The following is a 23,427-nucleotide window of genomic DNA, read 5'->3' as shown; positions in this document are numbered from 1 at the left end:
ATTTATAGATATCTATAAAAGTTTTCATAATTAAAACATGCCCTAAACCTATTTGGCCTACAGCTACTTCTCAGTTTAACAGAGCTTTTTTTTTTTTTTATGCTTATGATTTGCTTGTGTTTTCTGAAATGACCATACTCATTCCTCATTTGCATTATTTATACTTTTGTACATTGTTTGTATTTCTGTATTTTTTTTTTATTTTATTTGTATTATTTATACATGTGTAATGGACTTTGCTTTATCTTTCCAGGACTTAAAACATGCATATGTTTTGTGTACTGTAGCTATTTTATTCCCCAGTCAAAATTAATTAATGCTAGGTATTAGAAGGGAAAGAGAATCTGGATAAGTATCCAGATTTTTCCTCAAGGGAGCCTGTCATTTTCTCTTTCATAATCAGAAAGCTTTTATATATTCTAAGTAGCCCTGAAAGGTTTGGTTTTCCAATACATTTGCATTTCTCTAAAGCACCTGAAAAGCAAACATCACTTTACTAAGGGTATGGAAGTGACTATATACTGAAATATATGCTTTATCTATTTCCACTGCCAGCTTCCCGTGGGTTTAATTCTTAACTATCTCCCTAAATACATTTGCCTATAACATACAGTGGGGATTTTTAATTAATAATGTTCCTAAATCTATTCATTAAATATTCTGGGTTTTGGGGTCCTTTGTAATGATGGGCATTTTGAAGCTTGAATTGCAAAATGGATGCATTTAAAGTTTCTTCATCATGTGGAAAGGGAAACAGTTCTCCTGTTCTACAATATCTTTCAAAGATATATAAAGACATAGATATAGATATAGATATAGATATATGGATATATATTAAAAAAATCATCATCAGGTTGATTTAAAGATCAAATTCATGTCACTTAAGGCATTTACTTAAGTGAAGTTCTTATTAGGAGCCTCATCCTCCTCAATATGCTATTAAAAAAAAAAAGAAAAAAGAAAAAGGAAAAGGTAATGATTTGGTGATTTGAAAGATACAGTACAGATATCATCAAGATATTTCTTGTTGCATCAGTTATCAAGGATGATTAAATTAGGGACATCAAGGAAGTGCTTGAAGTTAGGCAAGTAACCAATAAGCCATGCACATGGACAGATGGTGGGAGCACAGCCTCGCCTCTCATCCAGTACTCGATTCTTACAGGATTTTGATACAGATAGAGCAAAAAGCTCAGCTTTTTTCAAATTAGGGCTTTCCAGTGAATGATTTTCTAACATGTTCCTCTTTTCCCGTTGCAACACATTCCTGAAACAGGTACAGACAGATGAGCTGCAGGTTTTTTCTATAAAAATACTTGTGTATTCTTTTTCTACACTCCTTATTTTATCAGAGTAATGAGATCAGCAAAACAATAGAAAGTCATCACAGTTTGCAGAAACTTATAAAATGGAGAGAACATTTGACTGATTAGCACCAAGGAGTGAGACAAAGCAACTGTTAGTTTGTCAATTATTTAGACACCTAGAAATACGTGATTAGTTCATCTTTAATTTCCTCATATTGTCCTTTAAACATGGTTCTTTCTGTGTGCTCTCTCTTCACTCTCTGTGGTCTCTGTTTCTTCCAAAAAAAGAAAGCAACCAAAATGGTTGTTGTTTTTTTAATGAATAATCTGAGAAAGCACATCACCAAGGCTGTCACTCAGAAGGAATATTCAATTAATTAGCAAATAAAAGTGTATTTTTCTTGAGGGCTAAGTAATTTAAATGAGGTATCAATAATTTAGACACTACTCAGCTCTAGCTAGCAGGCTTTATAATGAAGTTAGGTAAGTATTTAAATACTTCCTACTAATTGTTCCCCACACACAGTAAAAATTACCTGTTTCTTAATAGATTAAATGTCAGGATAACTGCCCTAATTAAATGAAATTAAGATTTCCCTACCTAGAAATGTATGTACTATAGCTGCTGCAGGAAGAGTAAGCAGAAACTCATGTAGAATTTTGATGTTTAAGGCCTACTCTTGCAAAAATTCATGCAAACCATTAAAAGTTACCTATTCCATTAGTTTCATTCAGCAAATTGAAATCCACAGGCAGTCTACAAATATGAATGTTAATTTACGTAGCTTACCACTTGAATTTACCTAAACAGCTATGACATACAATATGAATAATCTTTCAGATAGTGCTTCTGAAATATAACATACATGTTTTTCCTAGTCTTAGAATTTGTTTCTGCAGATGCTGCAGACTTGACACTTTGAGAGCTCTATTCTAATCATGTATACATGAGCACCAAAATGTAGTGACTGCATGAGCCAAGGAGGATTTTTCAACCAGCTGCTTGCATTTTGGCATACCTGCAGGTCTGAGATTAGAATGAAGTTTCAGATGTCTACAACTGGGTTTTACAGTCCTACAGACAGGAATAGCAGAGAAAAGAATGAGCTCCCAAACAGACACTGCTCTATCACTCTAAAACAAGAGCTGGTTAGTTCATTTTTTTTTCCCAAGACAAAATGCCCTAATGCTTTCAGAAAGATATATTAAATACCCTTGCTTATTTTCAAACTCAGACGTGAGCAGTGGAGATGACCATTCAGTGGCTCAAGTCCCCAGAACCAAGTGAAGTTTTACAGTTAAGCATTTTTGCTCCTTGTACTGGCCTTTATCACAAAATCACAGAGAACTAGAATTTAAAGAAGATACCTTAGACACCAGTTTTAATCTTCTCTCCCCGGGAAGGAAAGTAAATTCCCTTCCATTTCTTTTCTTTCCATCTCACATCATCTTGTTCTCAGCCTCAGTTTTAGATAATATAACCAGCTCCTCCCTATCCCCACAGAACCACACAATACACATTGTACAGTTCGATTTCCCGAAAGAAATCTTACAAGCTTCTATGAGGTATTTCTATCATCATCTTGCTTTCCCTCTTTGTTTTCTTCGTTAAGGGGAAAAATACCAACAAAGATAAGAAACGTACAGAACCAAATCCCTTCATGCAATTATCTCCCATGTTTGTGAGGGCTGTAGAGATGGGGATACCACTGCTCAGAAGGAAATATCCTTTAGTACTTTCGATATGCAACTTTTTGCCTTACGTTAGGCATAAATTGTCTCTGAAATATTGAATGCCTTCCTGAGTGGAAGTGTCACAGACAACCATAATGTGAATTACTAATGTTTTGCTATGGTAAAGGTCAAATAAAAGTTTCTTACAAAGCATATTTATCAGATGCCTTTTCTATGTTCTTCAGGGAAGATCTCAGCTTGAGTAAGTTGCCCTAACTCCAGGAGCCCTGATAATTTACTCTGAACTGAGTAGCTCACCCTTAGTTTCTAAACACCAAGCCTTCCAAATGGAAATAGAGAGATAACAATTATATTAAGGAACAGAAAGGATTTGGAGGAAAGTTAGTGTCTGATGTGACATTTCCATGCTGTTATATGAAATTTGCAATGGAAATAAAGCAGACTAGCAGCTCTTCCTACCTTAGGTTCTATATCCACTATATGTTATGCACCCCCTGCAAGCACAGATGACACCTTTTTGCTGTCAAAAATTATTCAAAGCAGGGGGTGGAAATCATCTGTAGCTGCAGAGACTTGTTTTGGCTACTTCCATAAGCACCCCCTGCAGAGAGTCAAAAGGACTGTGGGACTGCATTATTAAACACTGTGCCCCCTTTCCACACGCTCTCAGTTTTGCTAATCTCACTGAGAACACACATTCCTGAGTAATTCTCCCAGTTTAGACTGTGGTGCTTAATAAATGCGGATACACCAGGCAGAAGTAATTTAGGAGAACTAGAAACTAGTGACAGGCATGTTGAGCATTTTGGCAACACATAGTTTATTATTTTCATCTACTAATACTGAACAGAAAATTCTAATTAAGGAAAAGTTTGAAACATAAAGTGAAGGGGCAATTAAAGACATTTTGTGACTTCTCTCATGTTCTGGCTCATTTTATATACTACTTAACCATTTACAACTGGGGATAAGTACTAATGTTTGAACAGTTGTTTGATGATCTATGTCAAATGAATATGATTGTCTTTCCCTAATTCTTCACATAAAAGATATGGTATTAAAAATAGTATACACAACATTAACTGAAAACTGGTTTTCTTTTCCTCAGAAGAAAGATACATTTAAATTGATCTAAAGTTGTAGCCATGTTCAGCTCAGGAGAAGAGTTTGTAGATAATGTATCATCAGTTTATGCTTTTTAATGCAAAGTGGTAGGAAAGAACAAACATGATACAAATGTGATTTCACAGTGGAGGGTTTTGCACAAGGAAAACTTATAGAAGTAATTTTCCTGGTTTTTTTCCTTATTTTTACTTTTTCCAGATTGCCTAGTTAGAGGATTACTGGCCCTACACACAGGATATTTTTCACTCAACCAAGTGCAGAAGTTTACAGAGTGAATGTCATTGAGGCAACAGGATTGGTAGCTCCATTTTCAGTATTATTAAAAAGTGAGAAGTGAGCGGAGACAGTACCCTCAGAGACAGGACTCGGTGCTTTGCTCTAGTCTATATCCTGTTCTCCTTTAGCCTGAAAAGGCTCGTGGAGCTTTTGTGATCACTGTCTCTATCCAAAAAGGAAATGACAAGGATAGTATATTTGGTCGTAACTGAAGGATAGGAATGAAAAGTGAAGCATGGACTTTCCTGATATTTTCAGGTTATTAGGCTGGCTAACAACTTAATCAAATGAAATATTGATTTTTCTGATGACAACTCCAAGCAGAATCCTATTTGAATTCAGCTCAACCTAATTGCTATTTATCTGGCATTAAGGGAAAAAATAGCAAAAAGGTTTTCCAGTTTAATGTACCATAGCCCATGAAGCTATTTTTAAGCTTGACTGTACATTGGGGATCCCGTGTGCAGAGACTGACAGCTGCCAGAAAAGATAATAAATATTTAATTGGCTACTTTCATCTATTGCTTTTTCTTCAAATTCCACAATAAGGAAAAAATAAATAACAGCACAAACAGCTTTGGGCAGAGTACATAACTGAATAATATTCTCTAAGAATGTTTTGCATATGTTATTCATGAAGGTATGCACAGAGTCTTATTTTGGGTAATGATGCATGAAATGTACTGTATACAATGAATGCTAGCAGGTAATCCTACAAGGGGAAAACACCTTTTCTCCTTAGGATTTCTAATGTTTTGGAATATTTCAAGCGTCTTAGCTTGGAGACATAGAAATATAATCAAATGCTAAGGCGGAATAATTAAACTGGCAATGTTGACATTGAACTTCCACTGTCATAAGCCATAACAGTTAATAAATATAATATTTCATACATATGGATTATTTCGTATTTCAGGTCCAGAAGCCAAATTCTATTTCTTATAACCTATGAAAAAAACAAAAGATTTCAACTAAACCCTGAGTCCTCCAATAAAAAAATAACCAATGCTTGCAAACTGGCTTATAATTAAACACAAACAGTAAGAGAAGCAGGGATAGTACATCATAAAATGGACTGTGTTAATTAATAAGATGAGTTTAGCTTTAGTAATTCATCCAAATATCTCAAAACATATTCATTAGTGTTTTGCAGCACATTTTGCAAAATAAGCCATTTGTATGCAACTGTGATACAAATGTTCTTGAGGGCTAATATGGTTAAAATATAATCCGCATAATGACGGCTGAATCATATTTCTCCTCAGTCAGCAATAGTTGTGAAAACTCCTAGAAAAATTTAAAATTATAGTTGGGCTATAATCTAGATTTATGGTATTTGCCAAGTTTGCCTAAACTCACATTTTTTCCATTTTTTTCCAAAAAGGAAGGAATAAATTTTGTCCATCTGAGTCTGGCATGGTTTGAGGGTGGGACAGTAGGGGTGAGGAACAAAACAAAACAAAAACCATCTTGAAAACTGAGTCCATTAAGCATGAATCACAGACTCACAGAATTGTTTAGGTTGGAAGGAACCTCTTGAGATCATATAGTCCAACTTAATAGTGAAGTACTATTTCTAACCTGAAGAGTCATTTTTAGCTGAGGTAATCACTGTAGGTGCTTCACACAGACTGAATTGTGTACTGTTCCGTTTAGTTTAATGTTGGGCTTGTTCCAGTTTTGTATAAGACTATGAAAAATAGCAGCAAAAAGATTTCTGAAAAACTATAATTAGAAGGCAAAAAGGTTATTAAGGAACCTATAATAACCTGTAAGTGATTTTTTAAGTTACCAAGAATTATAACACTAGATACAAAAGCAAATCAGGAAGATGGAAAAAAAAAGTCCCTTTTGAAGAAGAGCACCCAAACTTTACTGTGCAGTGGTCAACATTACAAAACAAATCACACACTCTTAAACTTCAGACTCGGCTGGTTTTTTGGTCTCAGTTGTAGCTTTTTCATTTCTATGGTCAAAAATTGCTTGAGTTGATTGCCCATGAGATTTTCCATTGATTTATTTCCATAATACAATGGCAAACTCACTTAACAGCTTCTGTGTAAAGGCCTGTTCCGTCAGAAAAAACATACATACAACTGCATGTCATAAGGAAATGATTCAAAGAGGAAAATCTTTCCTTTTTTTCCTGAACTTCACAAAATTACTTCCTATTTCTACACCTCAGAAAGTTGTCCATACAATTCAGCGTGGCTCTTCATAAAAACTTTCTTCTTACCTTAATCTCTCAGATTTGGTCTCAGAATATTTCCTGGCTTGTCTGTCTTTTGCTTCCCTCCCCCTACCCCTTTCCTAAAATCATCCAGGCATTCAGAAATCTGAAATCAAGTAGAGTCAAGGAATAATGGTGGTCATTGTCACTTATGACTGATGGTATCTACACAAAACTACTACTCATTTTACACAAACAGTTATTTCTATTGAATCTCTATTTGGAGGCATAACAACTGACAGATACTGAAATGTTTCTTAAAAGTCCACTCATCCTACCCTCCAACTTCTTTTTTGTTTTTTTCATACTAGTTCTCAAGGCTCCTATTAGATGGCAAAAAAAGAAAACGATTTCATAAAGGAGTTAATACTCAAATCGATGCTTTGTATTGATCCTAATATGAACATTTCTTTGTTACCTAATGGTACCTCTCCTATATAGGCTTTTAAACAGATTTTCCTTAATCCTAAAAGAAAAGAATTGCTCATAATGGATAAAAACAGTGTCAGCTGAAAAGCGGTACCAAATTTTTTCTCTCGGGGGGATGTATTTTAGCTATTTGCTACTTAATGCATATGCTATGTAAAAGGTTGGTTGATTAGGATTGATAGAAATGTTTTAAATGTCACCTCATTCATCCCTCCAAAACCAAAGAGTCCGTTCTTTCATCCCCTGCAAAAACAAAATGAAAATAAATGCTAATCTCTCCTTTTCCCCACATTTTTTTTTCTTGTTAAGCTTTGCATGCTAGCTAGGACTTTCTATCCAAATTCACCTCATTCAAGCATCTCATAAGACTCTTTAATCATGAAAATTTAAAGAGATTTAAGTATCCCTCTGTGTCCATGAGAGGACTACCCTAAAGAGAGTCTCAAAGTTTTGTTAAAAAAAAAAAAAGTTGGAGAAAAATTTAGTAACATTTACATACTACCCAGAAACTTTTAAAAAATCCATAGTTTAAATTCTATGAAAAGTCCAAATTAGTAGAAGAGTGTATGGCCTCTTGAATTAGTAACTCTACTAACAGCACTGGAGACAATGAGCAAGCTCAGAAATTATTGTATTACAATTTGATTCTAATAATTGCATATTGTCTCAAGTAAACCATGACAGTGACTTAACATATAGTATGTAAATTGAGCTGGAAAAATTGTTAGAAGCAAATAATACATTCAGATGTATCTTATTTGCTAGTCTGCATTTCAGAAAGCCGTTTTGTCATTGAAGATAAGCCAAAAAAAGCGTATTTTGTTTCATCAGTTTCTCTCACCAAATGTTTTATTGCTCTTATCATTTCTCCCCAGGTAGTAATTTGAAAGGCAACACTTCCTTTGTTCAGTAGTTGCTTTGTGACCCCTTCTACCATAATAACTAGAGAAAGCTGCCTTATTGAACTAGCTGGTAGCTCCAAAAGCAATTAAAAATGCTTAAAATTATTACAACTTTTAGGCAAAAGTTGCTGCTATTTTGACTGTGCTTTCTCATTTTAACTTGATATATTATACATTTTTGAAGGATGAAAAATGGGAAAAGTTTTCAAAAAAACCTGAACAGCTTAAATACCATAGCCTGAATTAGAAGTCTAAATACCCAAGACGTTTTCAAAATGGAACAGCTGGTAACATTTTTGAGTCAGTTTTTTCATGAGAATTTTGGAATGAATAATTTCTAAAGGATTATAATTTACAATGACTGATCAGATTATTTATAAACCACTGCATAATACCACCAATTTTCACATTTGAAACCTTGCACAGAATAAGCAAAAAAGAATTCATATCAGAATCAAAGAGTACTTGTATTTGCATTTAAAATATATTGACGTATTTGCAGTATTATTTATCAAGCCCAACAGTAACTTTGTACTCTTACAGTGAAAAGTTCGGAGTATGAGGTAAATTAAAGTCACTGTGATAGAGACCTATTACAAAACCTATGCTAAGAGAGTATGACAACTGAGTGTACACCACACAGGTACTATGACTATCACTCAAATCTAAATTGCTCTTTGTATTACATTTAATATATGTTTTATATAGTATCACAGTATTGCTGAGATATTTTAGGGTTTGAGACTCCAAATTAGACCAAGCCGATTTGCAAAGATATTTGACTTCCAAAAGTATTAAGGTATTCCCATAACTTAGAATTTATTGTTGAAACTGAACTTTGCATTTTCCAAGTTAATATTTCCCGAGGTTTGGGGACCATTCTAGTCAGATAGTTTACCTAAAACTGATGAGATGACATTTCTATTTTATCACACTTTTTCCTCTAAAATTTCCAGCAATCTTTCTTGGTTAAAATCTTCAGTAGAAATATATAGAGAAATCATATCGTATTTCTATAAACTCTAAAGGTACAAAGTAGCAACTGAGCATCTTTTCAAGCTATAGTTCTTCTGACCACGCTCACTGATTGCTTTTTACCTTTCTTATGCATCACAGGGGAGCTACTGAAGGGTCATGATAGATTTCCAGCTACTTTACACTGAAAACATACCAGAGAGCACAGCCACAAGACCCTCAGTTAAGTTGCCTTCTTTCAAGATTTCAGCCAATTCATGTGATACTTTTGTTAACAGCAGTGAAATCAAAAGGAGGTAGATACCCATAAGAAACTCCACAGGGACATGGTGACCTCAGTTCTGCTTATCAGTCCAGGCTGAAAACTGGGAAAGGGTATCACAAGGAGGGGAAGAGAAAGGAGGTTTACTTATAACGTTGACTCAACATTACAGCAAAAATTTCAACTTTGGGAACCACATGCGTGATATTTTTTTTCCTTAAGATATCTTAGGCAACTTGCCCAGAGTCTTTTTTTCAGCATCTGATACAGCTGGATAACCAAAAATTAGACAAGAGTATAAAGGATCTTGGAAGTGTTCTGTATTTTGGGTAGGTTTTGGAAATGCAGATATAAAGAACTACAGAATTGATGTGACACTTGAAAGATTGACATGAAGAGAAGAGAAGAGAAGAGAAGAGAAGAGAAGAGAAGAGAAGAGAAGAGAAGAGAAGAGAAGAGAAGAGAAGAGAAGAGAAGAGAAGAGAAGAGGAGACTATTTCATTTGGAAGGAACCTGTAACAATCATCAAGTCCAACTGCCTGAACAATTCAGGGCTGACCAAGTTAAAGCACGTTGTTAAGGGCATTGTCCAAATGCCTCTTAAACACTGACAGGTTTGGGGCAACAACCACCTCTCTAGGAAGCCTGTTCCAGTGTTTGACCACCCTCTCGGTAAAGAAATGCTTCCTAATGTCCCGTCTAAACCTCCCCTGGCACAGCTTTGAACCATTCCCATGCGTCCTATCACTGGATACCAGGGAGAAGAGATCAGCACCTCCCTCTCTACTTCCTCTCCTCAGCCTCCTTTTCTCCAATCTAGACAAGCCCTAAGTGCTTAGCCACTCCTCATAGGACATTCCTTCCAGCCCTTTCACCAGCTTTTTTTCCCATCCTTTTTAAATTGAGGGGCCCAGAACTGCACACAGTATTCAAGGTGAGGCCGCACCAACGCTGAATACAGCAGGATGATCACCTCTTCTGGCCAGCTGTTTATGCCGTGTTTGATGCACCCCAGGATGCGGTTTGCCCTCCTGGCTGCCAGGGCACGCTGCTGACTTATATCAAGCCTGCTGCCGACCAGCACCCCCAGATCCCTTTCTGCAGGGCTGCTCCCCAACCACTCCTCTCCCAATTTATACTTGTGCCTGGTATTACCCCGTCCTAGGTGCAGAATCCAGCATTTCAACTTGTTAAATCTCATCCCATTAATCATAGCCCAATGCTCCAAACCATCTAGATCCCTCTGCAAGGCCTTCTGTCCCTCAAGAGTGTCAACAGCACCTCCCAGTTTGGTATCATCAGCAAACTTGCTAATGGTGCATTCAACTCCTGCATCCAGATCGTTGATAAATATATTGAATAGAACTGGCCCTAGAACTGAACCCTGAGGAACACTGCTTGTGACTGGTTGCCAGCCAGCTGTAGCCCCATTCACTACAACCCTTTGAGCTCTGCCCTTCAGCCAGTTCCTCACTCAGCGCACCATAAACCCACTCATCCCACAGTTGGACATAAGTTAAGAAGCTTTATACACTTGGGGAAGACTGTCTTTTCATGATCCATCTTCCCAGAAACAATGGTCTCAGATCATGATCTCTGGAGAAATATACTACACGGGGTACTGAAAGTGTACAGGTTTCCAGCCTTTTAATCATTACAAAAGCAAGTGATACTAACTTCTATTTATCCTGTGGAGGTCAGGATAAATAATGGTCCTTCTTCCTAGCCCAATCTTCTAGGCTAGGCCAAGAAGGCTTTCACCATAGAAATGACTGGTAAGTTCATACAAGCACTTGCTGAGCTAAAAACAACCACCTGTCCAAGTAGGAAAAGTGAGAGATCTGTAATCTCTTAAATTGGTTTGAGAAAAAGCAAACAAACCAGAAAGTGGGAAGTTTTTCTCTTTGTCTTTTTTAATTGTAGACCATGTCAACCTTCTGAATTTTAACAAGATTTTTGTTATGATTTATGTTATGATTTTTGTTATTTTGGTCATGAATTTTCATGACCTTTAAGCAAAGCTGGCTCATAAGCTTTGAGCACTTGAAATTTGCACGACAGCATAAGAGTCGTTTTTCTATTCTATACAGAATTTGCAATGGAGGCTCAAAAAAACAAACAGAGAATATAAAGCTAAATCTGGTCTCAGCTTTGAGCACAAGGCTCAGAGTTAGGAGGGTTATATCATTCTGAGTTATGAAATAAGAGCTTATTTCATGCAAAAGGAACTGCCCCCATTGGCTTGCGCACCATGACTCATGATGACAGTGCTGATTGATGAAATATATTTCTGTAAGCTTTAAAAATGCTCCAGAAACGTCCATAAGCTCCAATTTAACTACCCCAGAAACAAAGGAAGTCAAGGTCTGTGAAAAAAATCAGGAAAGTCTATATTCCTTCAACAAAAAGCTGAGATGAAGCATCATTAAAACCTATACAATAAAACATATTATTTCTCTCCAAAAGCTAGGATTTCCTTGGAACGGCTTCCATTCCCTCAGCATATAAAGCTGGAAGACAATGAAAGACAAAGAGATTTTGCTGCCTTTTTATGCCATGGGATATCAGGTACATAAGTCCTTTGTGGCCTCATGATCAGGTATTGATATTTATCTTCTGTAGGTGCTTTATTGTTTTCTCTCCAGTTTATTTCTAAAGTGTGAAGCCTGCTTTCAAAATCCAGCAGAAGATATACTCCTAGTGGAAGTCTCAACCTGAATCCTGAAGGAGAATGTTTATCCTTCTGAAGTCAGCCTTTTACACAACATTCTTTTCATATTCTTTTGTGTACTGAAAGAATCTGAAAGAATTAGTACAGCTGTTACAAGTAACAAGAATATTGCTGTGGCTGTTGCTATTTCACATCTATTCACATTATTTTAACTATAGGATTTCAACTGACTTCTTCAGCCAAATTAATCCTGAAGTCATGGACTTTACTAGTTCCTATTTACAATACTATTTGAGGACCTCCATCTGAAACTTTCTGTCAATTCTCTGCAACTTCCTCCAATTTGGAGCAGACCTTGGTTTAATTCTTGTTCCAAAGACAACAAGAATTCTCCAGTTTGGCTGGAAGATGCTTCAGGAGAACATGTTTTGGAGTTTTTCTGTTCATGCAGTCACCTCAATTCTCATTATTTAAAGAACTCATACCTTCTCAGATTCTTCCTGGCCTCCCTTTCTTATTTTTTTCCATAATAGGTCATAGACACATAAATAAACTGAAATCCCTCTGTGTTTATAATTAGAACATAGGTATTGGGTTTTGCCCACAGCTACGTACAGAGATAATTTTTTCTAATTTCTGCTTCTTTCTCTTTCCTCTTCTTTGTGTTGCCACTGAAGGAAAGAGATAAGGTTGTCTTAAATTTGTTCAGGCTACCTGCTGTGTTGATTTCCTACTTTTTTTCCTCTGGTTATTCCAAGTTTTTCAGGGTAGCCTTATCTCTGAATTTCTTAGGTTGAATGTTTGAAGTATGAGATAACTTCCTTACAATGTTCTTTTTACCTTTCAGTCACTGACATGAGTTCACAGTTTCATTATTATTTCTAAACTCTCCAGCTGGGAATTCCTTCTGTTATTAAAAATTGTACAAAATGTCAAAACCAGAAAACAACAAGCAACTCATATGATAACTCGTGTGATATGAAGATTTATAAAATCAACTCTTATTTCTCTGTTTATTTTAAATTTCAGAGACAGTTCATCAGACTAGTACAAAGCACTTGGCACAGTCGGCTATTAAGAGATCTTGTCTCTTGCAGAAGTATCCAGGAAACCAAAGTGAAATGCAACCTCTTTGGGGTAGGCACTGTTCAAAACTGTTGCACTGGATTAAAGCTGCTTTGTATTGTCAGATGAACACAAAGCAGTCAACACATGCTTATGAACCCAAACCCTGACATAGGGAATTAGTCTGCATTATTTTTCAATTAATTAGCAGTAGGCTTATAGGGTTATGCACTGAGAATTAATACAAGGTGTGGAAAAAATGGATATACATCCTTGATTCTGTCTGAATACATCTGCACAATCTTCTGATGGCAATACTAGACCTCTTCTCAGGACTAGACTAAATGTTTGAGGCACCCTGATGCACACCCTTTAAATTGTGTGCCATCACACCCGCAGAATTAGCATGACAGCAAAAAATCTCTGCGTTGAATGATCCCAGAAAATGCTCTTGTAGAATAACAAAGATGTGGTCAGTGGTTAAGTCTCTCCCTGCATTGCCTTTTTGACACTTCCATAAGGTACTTTCCAAGAGTTAAGCTGTACTTTGGTGTGTACCTCTGAGACCAACATCGTGAGCCACAGAAGCTGGAATTACTTGATCCACCTGTGGAAACTGTCAGCATGTCTCCACAAACTCTCACCCATCAGTTCGCTACAAGTAAGCATTTACTGTGTTATGTTTCTAATCATTTAAATGCACCTGATAAACGCCTTTGAAGTACCGTTGCACAGCAATTTGTGTTTGCCTACCACTCTATTTTCTTTAGTTAATTACTACGTTGACAAGCTGTCCGCTCAGTTCAATGGATCATCTTGGGAGGAGAAAGAAATTTAGGAACACATCAGCAAATATTTTATACAGACTTTCAGTATTAACTTCCATTGTCTTTAAATATCTCCGGGAAAGTGGATTACTGCTAATTTTCAGGTATGTTATACCTATTTTAAAATGGCAGAGGGATTTATTTGTTTCATTATTTGAGTTGTCCATAAGCGATGTGTGAAATGACAGATAAATACTAATGAAATCAAGGCCTCTGTACATTTAAGTGTAGGGTGTGGAAAATTCATAATAAAGAAAATCTATAGTGACCTAAGAATAAAAGCACTTTAAATAAACCAACATTTATTAAGGCCCTTCTAATTGTAACATGGGACAGAAAAAGGTTGCTCTGCTATATTGACATGCTGCCAAACCTAGAAAGAATGAGTTTCGAAAATCAGCCAATGCATTGACCTTTCAAATTTTAAATGCGAAGTTCGATTAAATCTAGGTTCAGATCCAGCAAATTTAATTAAATGAGTGTGATAACAGTAGATCCAGTTAAAGATAAAGTGAGTTGTTGGCTAATTTCTGCCTGTGACTTATAATGGCTAAATAAAGCCACCACTAATAATTTAATTTACTTTCAGTTAAATATAAATACAAGGAAGTAATTAAGTTATTATTTCAATGCAAATAAAAGATCGACACAGGTGCTAAATTTCTTTAAAGGTAAGTGCTATGGAGATATGAGATACCTCCCTGAAATCATCCCTGAAAGTGTAAGGAGAGGAAAATTCCCAATTCTCAAACTTTTTTTCAATGCATAAATCACATAGCAAACTAAATATCATATATTTTGAAAGCATATCATCTCATACTTACTATGCCTCATGGTATATAATATATGAAGGCTTACTATTATGTTTTAGAAGACTAAGAATAGGAGAGAGGTTTCTAGATGCAGAATCATTATTCAAAAAGTTTCAGGACAGGAGAAGAAATTCAGGTCTCCACCCGTATTACCATTATTATCCTTAACAACCATGCACAGAAAACAAAATAGAAACAGTTTGAGAAATTCATATCATCTTGAGCAAGGAAAAAGAAACAACTGAAACTTACTGCAATTGATGACTCTACTAACCATGTTTAATGACAAGATTATGTTACATACATGGCTAGAACACTCCAAAGCATACAAGCCTTTGCAGAAATTGTCAAGGATAATTAGGCAGACTGACATGCTAGCTGAGATGTTAGAACTAAGGATAGTTCTAACTATGATATAGTCACGTTAATGTATTTGTTTTAATTTAAATATGTATTTATGCCATTAATGCAAACCTGTATTTTCAAGCACTCTGACTTTCACCCTTACATCTTGTTTGGCAACAGCCCCAAACTAAAGTTACCTAAAGCATATGAAGCATAAATCTACTACTTTGCAGAGGGCAAATATAAGTACCTCATGTGACCTGCATCATTTCTGTCATTCCATGTAATGACTACGGGAATGCTTAAAGGCTCCATTAAGGTTCTTGTTTCCTAGATTCATTTGTAAATTCTATATGCAAAATAACTGTGAGGTGGGAGATATATGGAACCTAATTCCATGATTGTAACTTACAGTCCACGGTTTTGCACAGTCTCAAGATAAACCTTCCATTCTCTATCATTTTGCAACTGAAGTTCTGCGAAGTTCTCATTACTCTGATACCTAGTCAGTATGTCTTAATGCAAAAAAAAAAAAACCCCACCACTCTTTCTCAAGGATTACTTTCTACTACTACCTAATTTTAAAAGCCCCCTCTCAGCCACTGCTGAGTATGAGGGGCTGCACCACTTGCAGGGACCCAGGTCGGTAGGGAGTCGCTGAGCACCCCTGACCCTCCTGGAACACTGTTGCCACCATATCATCCACGGTAGCTCAGGCACAGGATGAGGAGGGGGCTGGAGCCCAGGCACACAAGGGGAGGTGGAGGGCAGTCCCTGTGCCCAAGGGGCAGCAGAAGGGCACAGGGGAGCGACTGCCAGTAAAGGGGCCCTCAGCCCCCCTAACCCTCCTCCTTCTCCCACAGTAGGGCATCTTTTAGGCCACAGGCCCCAAGCTCCTAAAACAACCATATTTAGCCACAAACATCACCATTCAATCATTTATCAGCAGTCCTGGCTAACCTGGGAGGTCCCAGTTGACTGGAGATTAGCAAATGTTACACCCATTTACAAGAAGGGCCAGAAGGAGGATCTGGGGAAGTACAGGCCTGTCAGTCTGACCTCGGTGCCAGGGAAGGTTATGGAGCAGATCATCTTGAGTGCCATCACACGGCACATACAGGACAACCAGGTGATCAGGCCCAGTCAGCATGGGTTTATGAAAGGCAGGTCCTGCTTGACCAACCTGATCTCCTTCTAGGACAAGGTGACCCACTTAGTGGATGAGGGAAAGGCTGTGGATGTTGTCTACCTAGATTTTAGTAAAGTGTGTGACACCGTTTCCCACAGCATTCCCCTGGAGAAACTGGCTGCTCATGGCTTTGATGGGCATACTCTTTGCTGGGTAAAAAACTGGCTGGATGGCTGAGCCCAAAGAGTGGTGGTGAATGGAGTTAAATCCAGTTGGCGGCCAGTCACAAGTGGTGTTCACCAGGGCTCAGTTTTGGGGCCAGTTCTGTTTAATATCTTTATCAATGATGTGGACGAGGGGATGGAGTGCACCCTCAGTAAGTTTGCAGACGACACCAAGTTGTGCGGGAGTGTTGATCTGCTTGAGGGTAGGAAGGCTCTGCAGAGGGACCTGGACAGGCTGGATCGATGGGCCAAGGCCAATTGTATGAGGTTCAACAAGGCCAAGTGCCACATCCTGCACTTGGGCCACAACAACCCCATGCAATGCTACAGGCTTGGGGAAGAGTGGCTGGAAAGCTGCCCAGTGGAAAAGGACCTGGGAGTGTTGGTTGACAGCCGGCTGAATGTGAGTCAGCAGTGTGCCCAGGTGGCCAAGAAGGCCAATAGCATCCTGGCTTGTATCAGAAATAGTGTGGCCAGCAGGAGCACGGAAATGATTGTCCCCCTGTCCTCTGCACTGGTGAGGCTGCACTTCAAATACTGTGTTCAGTTTTGGGCCCCTCACTACAAGAAAGACATTGAGGTGCTGGAGCGCGTCTAAAGAAGGGCAAAGAAGCTGGTGAAGGGTCTAGAGCACAAGTCTTATAAGGAGCAGCTGAGGGAACTGGGGTTGTTTAGCCTGGAGAAGTGGAGGCTGAGGGGAGACCTTCTCGCTCTCTACAACTACCTGAAAGGAGGTTGTAGAGAGGTGGGGGTCGGTCTCTTCTCCCAGGTAACAAGTGATAGGACAAGAGGAAATGGCCTCCAGTTGCACCAAGGGAGGTTTAGACTGGATATTAGGAAAAATTTCTTCACTGAAAGGGTTGTCAAGCATTGGAAGAGGCTGCCCAGGGAAGTGGTTGAGTCAGTATCCCTGGAGGTATTTAAAAGTTGTGTAGATGTGGTGCTTAGGGACATGGTTTAGTGGTGGACTTGGCAGTGCTAGGTTAACAGTTGGACTCGATTATTTTAATGGTCTTTTCCAACCTAAATGGTTCTATGATTCTATGATCACAGCCTCCTGATGTCACAAGCCACCTCACTGCCTTCTATTCCAGGCCCTATAAATACAGGGACCCTGGCAGCTGGCTCACAATTCAGTGAGCTTTGAGGCCCTTGAATGCCAAGGATGCCTGTTATCAAGAGCTCCCAGAGCAGCAAGGTGCATGGCTGCCCACCTTTGTGTGGGAGAGCAGAGACATGGTTGCAGGAACCACGGAGGAAGAGGAGGCAGCACCAGAGGTGGGGACACCATCAGCCGCATGGTAGCAATGGCCATCGCTCATGTGGCTGATGGTGTGGAGCCCATGGAGGTGGATCCACCTGGAGGTCAGGAAGAACCAATGGAAGTGGATCCACCTCCAGCATGGCTCATCTGGCACCACTACATGGTGCCAGGGCTCCCCTCCATGACGCCATGGCAGTGGCATTGGAGGAGCACCCATCCAGCGCCCTACCATCGGCCCAGCCTCCGCCTCTGGCAATAGCCAGGAGGCCCAGCCTCCACACCTGGCCATCCTGTGGGTTCACCTATAACATCTCCCAGAAATGGCAATTATTTTGTTGATTGCCCCAGGTGGTGTGAGCCCTTCTCTCCCATCCCCCACCCTACCCCCACCCCTCCTGAAGGGGTGCCGTCTCCTCTGCTCCGAACCCCAAGAAAAGGGGATGAGACCACCTGGCTTCCTCCAGGCTGCTGCACCAGGGCAAGAGGACTCATCCCTCAGAAGATCACGGAAGTCCCTGGGGCGTGGAGGTGGGGTTTCTTCAGTCTGAGGATGACAAGGATGCCCGATGGGTGGTTGAAGATGAAGCCAGACCCTCTGTGGTGGTGCACAAGAACCAGTAAAAGATGAAGCAAGGAAGGTAGAGAGACAGCTGTTCCTTTGGAGAAGCAGAAGACTGCAGTTCTGCCAGGAAGAACTGCTGGCCTTCAGCATTAAGGTCCCTTCCAGATGCTTCATTAGGAGTTCTTTTTAAGATTAGGCAATAAAAAATTTTAAACACAATAAAACAAGAAAAAAATCCAGTAAAAATGCTTTCCTCCTCTCTTATTTGGTACTTTGGCAACTGCATCTGGACCCCTCTTTCCCCTCCTGGTCTCCCCTGTCCAGGAAGGACACTGATGGGTGGGGTGTGGGCCCAGCCCAGGGCCTTTGAGATGCTGAGGGGCTGGGGCACATGGCACACGAGGGCAGGCTGAGGGAACTGCCTCTGGTCATGAGGGTGGTGAGGCACTGGAGCAGGTGGGCCAGAGAAGTTGTGGATGCCCCATCCCTGGAAGTGTTGAAAGTCAGGTTGGCTGGGGCTTTGAGCAACCTGATCTAGTGAAAGATGTCCCTGCCTATGGCAGGGGGGTTGGACTACATGATTTTGAAAGGTCCCTTCCAACCCAAGCCGTTCTATGAGTCTATGAACTGCTCCATGGGTGGGCTTTGTTCTGCTGATCACAAGGCAGTGGTGCTCCCACCTTGTCGTCTCCTTCTTCTGCCCATGCCTCACCCCTTCCACTATTCTACGTCGTGGGTAGAAATGGGTAATAAACAAGACTACTAAATGTGAATGCATAGCCTAACAGCTAGCCCGCTGTTTGAAAAATATTGTTTGGCTGTTGGGAAGGAAATGATCCATGGAGTTTGTCAAAACAAGGCTACTTTGGTATAACCCTTTACACACTCAAAGCTTATAACTCATGTACTTGTAAACTGTAAACTTCATGCAAACATAAAAAAATTAATCCCATCCACTTCCAACTCTCATTAGAAACTCAACATGCTAACAGCTTGAGAGTAGGGGTAAACTAGGATAAAGAAGTCCAAAAATTGGCTTCTTAGATATGAGGATACCATGAGAGGAAAATAAGAACATTGATTTAGATTTGTTTTAAGAGACTAAAAACTTCTGCTCTACTAAGGTTATCTACACAAAATTGTTGTTTGGGTGGTGTTACGAACACTAGTATTTCTTCCTGTGAACACTCCCAAATCACACGCATTTATGCATCACATTGTAAGATCAGTGCTGCCTTGCATAGCTGCTTATACCCAAAAAGCAAATACACGTGTCATTTTACCTACTGTCTCTAGGCAACATATAGCTTTAATGGAAGGCAATTTCCCCCCCCCAAAAAAAAGAAATAGTTTTTCAAGCATAACAGTCCCTACACCTGAAGGTAATTTTTTTAGACTTCAACAATTACATTGATTTTGCTGAGTATGGTGAAATTTTCTATTTCCAGAGACACAAGCATTTCTTCTAAAGATAACACTTCCTACTCTTGTACAGTTTGCACTTCAGTCAAGTAAATGAACAGTTTAGTCCAATTCCAGCTGAACAGGTGAACCAATTATGGTAGCACATTACGCACTGACTAGTTTCTATAATGGCATTCCTAGCAGACAAAAAATAAAGAGATGAAATCTAAATTAGTCACACCCTTAGGCTTTCCCTTCATGACAAAAAGGCTACTAGTGGGACAATGTACAGAATATTACCTGCTCCACCTGTTCATTTGGTTACATTTTTGCTTCTTTTCTAATAGACTATCTTCAGGTAAAACAACAAAAAAAAAAGACTTGGGGTTGAAGAGGCTGAACTGACCTGATGAGAAGATAGAGAAAAACTTTGTTGTAAACAGATGGAAGAAAATAGTACTGTACTGTTGAGATAAAAGGAAAGGGAAAAAAAGTCATAAGATTTTCATGGTCAATAAGTGTCTGTAAATTATAGATATGCAGTATACCTACAAAATGGCTCAGATCTGTCAAAGAATTAAGTCACATACTCCTCTGATATATTATTAAGAAACTCCAAACATTAAGTTCTATATCAATGGTTTAAAAAATAGTCCTTTTATGTTGCATAGGAGCCTTCTGAAGAGGTCTAGACAGTGATTCGAATCCATGATTTATAGCCAGCAATCTCCCAGACCCAGATCTCCTAAAACTATTCAGATAGCTCATTCGCACTGAAGTCATTGAGGTCTCAGCAGTTAGGCACAGCAATACCAGTGCTGGAGTGGGCTCCATAAGTCTTATGACAGACTTTGCTTGGAAGCTTTGCAACAAGAGAAAGGAGACGGTGAAACTGTCTCCTCATGCCGGTGTTACTACGACAGGAGCCAAATTTTTCCCTCAGACCAGCCAGCAGGAGCATCACTGCAGTGTCCTGTGGGGAAACACAGCAGGGTTGTCTCTCTCCCAGGGTGGTTTTTCTTGGCTACATTGCTTTCCCTATTACAGTCCAAACTCCTTGGCTGGGTAACAAGACAATTAAATTCCCTTTCCACTCTCCAAAGTCCCCTTGGCCCTGAAATCTCCATTTCAGCTGGCATACTCAGTGTTAGACTAGGAGCCTGGAATCTACCCTCACTTGCAGACATCATGTGTCCCCAAATAACCTTCTTTTTGCCTTGATTCTCCCATCCATGAAATGGGGATCAGAAGAGGAGCCCACATATCTCACTCTTGGCAAAGTGGCCTGGATGACAACCGCTGTTGGGATAGGAGGGTAAACATACACAGGATGCATGACTCAAAAGCCAAAACTCTTTGAGAGGTAATCAACAACAAACTGATCATGTTTGAGAGGAAGAGCCAGATTTAAGAGCAACCAGAGAACTAACAAGAGGCTTTTGAGAAAATAAGTCAGCATGAAGAGAAATATAGATGAGGCATGAAAATTTGTAGCAGTGGGGAGAGACCCTGGAGTGGTAGTGGCCATAGCCAGGGTCTGTTGGGCACTGCTGGCTGTTTCCCCATGGCACCGCAACCCCACAAGGGGTACGAAGGAGCCTCCCCCAGGGTGCTGCATCCAGCTGGGTGCTGGCAGCATGGGCCAGCATGCGGGGCCCCCACCCTGGGGTGCCTGGGGCTCTGGGGGCTTTCTTATTGTTGTCTGCGTTTGTTGGCAAGGTCTGGGGAGCAGCAGCGGCAGAATCTGGGATAGGAAGACTACAGTAGCATGGGAATCAGGGTATATAGGGCCACTGAAGAAGGTATAGGGGCCTGCAACCCACACCTGCTGAATGGGGTGGAGAGGAAGGTAGAGCTTTTTGAAATTAGTTCTATAATGGCGTTAAGAAATTTGTTGTTGTGTCTAGTATTTATATATCAAGTTTTAAGTGTCTAGTATTCTGATTTATTTGTTGTATTACTGATCCTGAATGCATAGTTCATTGAATGCCAGTTAATTACTAATTGTTAACAAACCCATAGCTTGCTTCAATCCTGATTTGAGTTAAGCTACACAAATAAAGCAGGGTTGTGGTGGTTTTTTTTTTCCTTGCAATAGGGTTCATATCTATTTCTTCACCTTTCCCTTGCCTTCTCACTTGAGATTATAATTATTAAAGTAAGAGACAAACTGAAGCCTTACCTTTTAACTGTACACTAGCCATAGTACAAATTAAGCCAGTCTGTGTTCTAGATAAGCTTGTACAATATGGGGAGCTAATACAAAGCAAATTGCTAAAATTTCTCAGGCTCATCAGCTGCTGGTAAAGCTTGTTAATACAGTTTCAGCAATTAAGATGCATCTATTTGTCTTCTATTCCAGCTTCAGATTTCTTCCTGGATCAAACACTTCAGCTATATTTATCTTTTTGTTCTATCAAACATCATCCTCACTTTCTTCATTGAATAATTAAATGATTATGAATCATTTGGTTTCAGATAGACTTCATCATCAACTTCTTAAAATAAGAAATTAGCTGTTATGTCATTCTTTGTGTTTTACATTCCTTATGTAAATTGTCATTATGTTGATAGGATAGCGGTAGTAGCCTTTCTGTTGCTTTCACATAGTTTCAATTCAATAGCCAGTTTTAAGAATGTAAGTATAAGCTCTAAAATTCAGTAGTTTTAAAAAATTGGGCCTGCTTTTATTTATGCTATCAGGAACATAACTAAGTGCTTGTGTTAATTTTCATGTAATGATATAACACACAAAATGAAATAGATCAACAGTCTGGGACTTTATGGTCATTTGCTTGTGGAAGAAGACCTTTAAATCTCCTTTCTTTTCTCTCTTAAGTCACCTCAGGTCAACCATGGAAGGTCCTCTAAGGGTTACCCAGGGCAAGACTTGATGTTACAGTTATGCCAATCTAAGGCTTACTGCCATTATGTTCCAGTTCTTGTACCTGATGTCAGTTTTGACATTTGTGAGCAGATTTAACCAAAGCAAGTAGTTTTCTGACTGTTTTGTTTTCTGAAGGGTGAAGCAGGAGTAACGGGACCAGTAAGAGGAAAAGTGAGACTGGCCAGAGGCAGGAGCAAGTCATACTGTAGATTGGTTTAGCTGTAATGCGAAACCTTACCCTCTGTTTTCCATGCTTGCAGATAACATCAATCAGGAGTAACATAAGTATTTAAAATTAGCATTTGTTCAATGTCATCATGTGGTTGACAAGTTCAAGATGTGTTGGCTCCAGAGGCTTGGACAGAACACCTCCAAACACATATACACACACAGAGTACTCCTTTCCAAGGACAAAGGAAAAAAAAAAAAGAAAGGTACAGATAGGGATCAAGACATTCGTCTCTAGAGACTGCAGTTACTCCTTCACTTCCAATCAAAAGCAGCTGTAAAAGAAAACAGTCCAGGAACGTGGCGTCCAACTTGCAATAGACAAGAATGTTTTGAAGTCTCAAGTTAGGAAGGCCAATAAAGTGGGGATAATTTGGTTGGGGGTTTTGTTTGTTTTTTGGTTTGGGGGAGGAGGTCATCTTCATTGAACTCATTGAATCAGCAAATGAAGTCTGGGAGTAGTAAGACTGAAGTCAGCCTTAGAAGACTGGAGTTGCCCAGAGGACCTTGAACCACAGCTAACAGAGGGCCTGCATCAAGAAATACTTGGGCTTGAGGAACTTGAGTGAGAAAATAGGGATCAGAGACGTTTGGATCCAGCAGATCAAATTTCTAACTCATCAACCACTGTGGCCCAGAATAAAAATATAGCTCAAACGTGATCTATATGGGAACAGGCACCAATATCTACATATGGGCACATGGGCATAAAGTTTTCTATATTTTTTAAAACTTTAAGTAATAATACATAAATATATTATAAAGGGTTTTCCTGTCCCTCCTATTTAAGCTGCATAATGATAAACAC

General features: G+C 39.2%; 1 long non-coding RNA gene across 2 annotated transcripts; it reads left to right on the top strand.

Moving 5' to 3' along the window:
• The first annotated feature begins 10,388 nt into the window (after nucleotides 1-10,388).
• LOC142405922 (uncharacterized) lies at nucleotides 10,389-18,311 on the top strand. Of its 2 annotated transcripts, none has more exons than XR_012774380.1 (4): nucleotides 10,389-10,976; nucleotides 11,668-11,769; nucleotides 11,847-13,868; nucleotides 17,887-18,311. It is a non-coding gene; the product is annotated as an uncharacterized LOC142405922 (long non-coding RNA). The 2 variants fall into 2 exon arrangements; XR_012774379.1 differs by having other exon boundaries at nucleotides 17,328-18,311.
• The last annotated feature ends 5,116 nt before the right edge of the window (nucleotides 18,312-23,427 follow it).

The sequence above is a fragment of the Mycteria americana genome, chromosome 2 (genome assembly GCF_035582795.1).
Source record: "Mycteria americana isolate JAX WOST 10 ecotype Jacksonville Zoo and Gardens chromosome 2, USCA_MyAme_1.0, whole genome shotgun sequence".
NCBI classification, from domain to species: domain Eukaryota; kingdom Metazoa; phylum Chordata; class Aves; order Ciconiiformes; family Ciconiidae; genus Mycteria; species Mycteria americana.
This window is presented reverse-complemented; position numbering and strand designations above follow the sequence as displayed.